At 33.6% G+C, this 4,829-nt stretch overlaps 1 long non-coding RNA gene across 2 annotated transcripts; it reads right to left on the bottom strand.

Annotated features, from left to right (window-relative positions):
- Positions 1–612: 612 nt before the first annotated feature.
- LOC112454489 lies at positions 613–4,738 on the bottom strand. Of its 2 annotated transcripts, none has more exons than XR_003040731.1 (4): positions 4,428–4,738; positions 4,113–4,271; positions 3,886–4,011; positions 613–2,739 (listed from the first exon to the last, which is right to left on the bottom strand). It is a non-coding gene; the product is annotated as an uncharacterized LOC112454489 (long non-coding RNA). The 2 variants fall into 2 exon arrangements; XR_003040732.1 differs by lacking the exon at positions 613–2,739 and adding an exon at positions 3,558–3,822.
- Positions 4,739–4,829: the final 91 nt, after the last annotated feature.

The following is a 4,829-nucleotide window of genomic DNA, read 5'->3' as shown; positions in this document are numbered from 1 at the left end:
TTTCACTCCATCTGAGCTATCTCTACACATTGAATATTGCCTTCGACTTAGAGTCCACCAAAGAAGAAAAGGCAGATTTTTTTAACAGGTGTGAGCAAGATGCAACTCAAAATTACTTATCCGTGCGACGGTGTAAGTATTTTGTGCTGTGCAATAATATGTGCATTAATAAATGCATTTGTGTAATAATTTAATTTTTTAATTTAATTTAATTTAATTTTTTAGTATATAAAGGTTGGAGACACATTTTTTCGATCCCTATAAATTGAGCTCTGTCTCAGGTCAGAGCACAGAAGGTATAAACGTCAGTATGAAAGCCATGGCCAATAATTTCATAGAAATTGCAGGGCTTTTGGATCGATTGTAAGATAACGCAAATTCTCTGTCGGCATACATATAAAGAGATCGGCTCTTGTGATCTCGATATTAAAGGCGCGCGACAGCGATCCAATCACTCCGTGGTTCCCTTTGTTGTATTGTCACCCGAACCGACGGAAAATAAACAATACGCCGACTAAAACGTTTGAAGTCCGAGCATATATAAGAGCGAACCGTACGAGCGCAGTCAGTCGATGCACGAAAGACTCACGGACAACAGCCATTCTGTATTAAGTAAAAATAAAGTTTACACGAAACTGCAGTGTGAATATTCATGTTATCCACATTGAACACGAAACAGCTTTTATCCATCTTATCGGCTTTTGCAAGTGGTACAGATATATTGCAGTCTGGCCTTATTCGTGCCTGTCAAGAATACAATATAAAGTTGGAGACAAAGAGATAGAAAAGATTTATTTTCGTCTATATGATATATTCAATTTAACCCGTATTTGATCTCCGGTCGCACGATAACGACGAGCCGGAGGAAAACTAGGCCTAAATTTAAGTTTAAATTTAAGTTTAAATTGTGCAAAACGGTTAAACCAATTTAATATCTTTATGTATGTACAGTCAATTACTAAAAAGTTGCAACGCTTTAATTTTCGTGTACCGATATTGATGATATCGATACGAGACGTTTAATATTTTCACCTACGATGCGTATCGATACGATGTAGACGTCGAGTGGCGATGCGGGCATTGAACGCAAACATTCATTTCGAAATCCTATCCCGAGTCCGGACATCTTGTATGTGAACCGAGTGTAAGTGTGTAACCTTGTCAAAGAACATATTCAGAAAGACGCATTTAATATTGCAGCTACTACCTCCAAAAGATAGCCCAGTTTCTCAGCACGAGCCCCACTTTATTTTGTTAATTTTATTTTTATTTTTAATTTTTTAGGTATAATCAATAGAGAGAAGCCTAAGGAGAAGAAATATTCCTGAAATTTGCCAAAACCTTTATCCGTTCGACTGGAATCGTGGTAAAACCGTGGATTCGACAGTTTTCTTTATTATATTGGGACGCCGTTATTATTGATCTGGGAATGACTTTTAATGAATTTTCTCATTTTATAATGTTATAATTAATACACTTAACAATAAAAGTTTTATATTTATTCGCGGCCTTGTTATAAACAATTAAACATAAGCCAATTTCTGTATTTTTAACCCTCCCTAGTCCCCTTAAATAACGGTAGAACTGGAGACTTGAACCGATTTGGAACTTTAGAGAATGTTTGGTCTCAATAACTTCAGTATAAAATTGTAATTTTTAAGAAATTCCGCTATTAAAAAAAATTTTAAAACCATTTATTTGTCAAAAGTAAGTTACGCTACGCGTACGCTTTACGCTTAAATTTATGATCAGTACTTAACTTTTAGAGGCCGGGAGAAGGACTTGAAGACTTTTTTTTTTTTTTTTACTATTTTTCCCTTATTCAACACACAAATTTTGCCTGAAAACATCAAATAGCTTGTGTTTTTTGGATGGTCGATATTTTGACCACCCCCGGCCTCTAAAGGTTAATATAATGTAACGTGGACATTCTTGTGTCGAGGTTTTTCATCATCGGCCTAATCGTCATTTGTAGATATAAACATTTGTAATTAAAATAAATTAATGTGACTTATATAAAATTAAACTGATATCACTAATCAATTCAATAGAAATCACATTATAATATCGAATAATAATAATCAGCGAATGGTAAAAGTAAAAACAGAATGTAACTAAAAAATTAATATTAGGCCGATAATTTATTCAATAAGAAAGAATGTCATATTCATTATCGTGTTCTGCATGCATATTAATTTCTTATATTTAATTTTTAAAGTTTTTTTAAAATTTACTATCGCGACAGAAGTGTAATAAATCTGATTTTTTTTTTACTTTTTCTAATTCACAAATATGTATCTTATATAGAGTACTCTCTCTCCTCTCTTGAACTGTTTGCAGCTCTGATTCTAACACCGTACCACGGTGACCAATTTATAACACTTCTGCTTCAGTTTTTACATGAAGCATACCGGAATTAAAGAATTAACAGATAAAAAAATCATATCAAATAGATGACGTTATAGTAATAAATATTATGAGACATATTAAGTTTAAATTCTTCAATAGGTATACTTCAATAAGTATATCAGAAACGGAGTTAGATTGATTGGTACTTCACCATATCGATGATAAAACTTGTATTTTGATTGCAGCCGAGATAACCGATGAAGTACAGAATGTGAAGAGCTGGTTGGACGCCATAGTGACAGTATCCGACTTGCTCCTTGTCTTTTGCTGCATCATCTGCCGAATAAACTTGGATCGCCGATCACCATCTCACCAATTTTTCTTGCGTCTCTGTGAAAAGAATGACGTAATCAGTTAATAATGTTTTAAAACCGGTTTCGGTTTTTACTAAGTTCTTTTCAACTAATTCAGTCCAATTTATTAATATATTAATAGTTAATATATTTAAATCTCTCTGCAATTATTACAAAATATTAATGATTCAAAACTAATGCTGCGTTCCACTATACGCGTCGCGCGTCGCGTCACGACGCCGCGTCATGAGTTATCCAATCAAAACGTTTCATTTTACGACGTCATTTCCGACAAGATCTCGCGTCGGAAATGACGTCATAAAATGAAATGTTTTGATTGGATAACTCATGACGCGGCGTCGTGACGCGACGCGTATAGTGGGAACGCAGCCTAAGTCTATAAATGCTTCTTTTTCTATGTAATTTTTCTACCGCATTATTAATATATTCACTTACTATTGGAAAACTATTGTAAAATTTAAAACTTTATGAGATAGCTAGATTTATTTCTAAATTACTGCAACTGTCGTTGTATTAAGGCATTGGCTGCGTTCAGCCGATACTCCGCTAACCTTTGCTTAGCGAAAAGAAAAGTAGCAATTAAGTGTAATTGGTTGGATCCAAAGGTAAGAACCAATCACATTCAGTTGCTACCTTTCGCTAGGCTAGCGGAGTTTCAGCTAACCGCAGCCATTTATCGTTTCTTTCAATTTCATATCGATTACTTTATTTTTAACCTTTTTCTTACATTTCTTACATTCCGTTACTTTTTCAATTCATTATTAAACAAAATAATATTATAACTTAAATTAACATTTGAAATGTTTTTTACAAATAAATATTTGATACATTTAATAAAAGATATAGAACTGGAACAATTAAAAGCTAACATTGACATTAGAGAAAAGTACCAGATTTCTTATTCCAACTTTAATATCTAAGATATCTTAATCGAATGTTCAGTTGAGTGAAATCTTTGGATAAGATATTTGATAATGTCTCAATGTCTATATATCGTAGAATAAGGCTTGTCTCTTTCTAATGAGATAGGGGATATCCGTATCTCCTTCTCTCTCATATGCGCTTGCGTATTTTTTTGTTCGTTTTCAAAAGCTAGCCACTAGTTTAGTCACTAGAAAATGTTTTCTTTATGTAAATATCAGATCTTAGAAACTTCTCTTACCTTGAAAAGTTTCTTTTCTAATCCTTTCCATTTCTTTTTAAAGCTGATCAGTTTTTAGATAAATAATGTATATTATTATAATTATACATATATTACATTATGTCTTTGTCCCTCGTTTTTCATAATCTATAAAAAAAATAACAGAAACATTATTTCTATATAATTCTTCTGCTTTTCAAATCTATTATGCATGAAAAAATTAATCATTATATTGACAATAAACCTACTTGACTTTTTTTTCTCTCCCCTTCTAGGTTTGATACATTGTGCTTGGTGTCACTCACGTATGTATCATTCCTTTTTTCCAAGAGAGACCCTGCCAGTAGCTTTGTCTTGACTACATCATATAACACAAAGACAGGGTTGAAGGCGCTAACGCTCCTAATCTAAAAGGAGCAAAACAAAAAAAATTGTCTTGACTACATCTTCCTATTAACATATCAGTTTATAACATGTAATTGGAATTTTATAAATATTAACGTGACATGGTATAACACTCATCTTATTTGTCATTAATATACTATTAAAAATATTAAAGCAACCTGAAAGGTATCGCTGCATGGTCTCCTCCAGGTATCTCTCTCACACCTTGAGCTGCGTTTGGATTCCCCACCCGAGTGCTAAAAATCCTATAGTATGTTACGTGCACTATAGATTTTCAGCACCCAGGTGAGAGAATCGGAACGCACCCTTGGATATGATGCTCGGTGAGACGTTTAGGTGATATCCAGTGATATCCTGTGATATCTCCAACCTCTAACTGTGAGACTACATTCCAGATGCCCAATCCCTCGCTCCTCACACTCACAGTATCGCTAAGATGGACGTGCGGGGTGTAGGGTCATGACACAAGAATCTGCCCAAATTCACAATCAGATAAATAAATTAAATCGCGGCAAATAGATTTTTAATTGCGTAATTAATATTATATCGGTAATTATTTA

The sequence above is a fragment of the Temnothorax curvispinosus genome, unplaced genomic scaffold, assembly GCF_003070985.1.
Source record: "Temnothorax curvispinosus isolate PA1 unplaced genomic scaffold, ASM307098v1 QBEX01005087.1, whole genome shotgun sequence".
In the NCBI taxonomy this organism is placed as follows: domain Eukaryota; kingdom Metazoa; phylum Arthropoda; class Insecta; order Hymenoptera; family Formicidae; genus Temnothorax; species Temnothorax curvispinosus.
The sequence above is the reverse complement of the archived record's forward strand: the minus strand, read 5'-3'. Positions and strand labels throughout refer to the sequence as shown.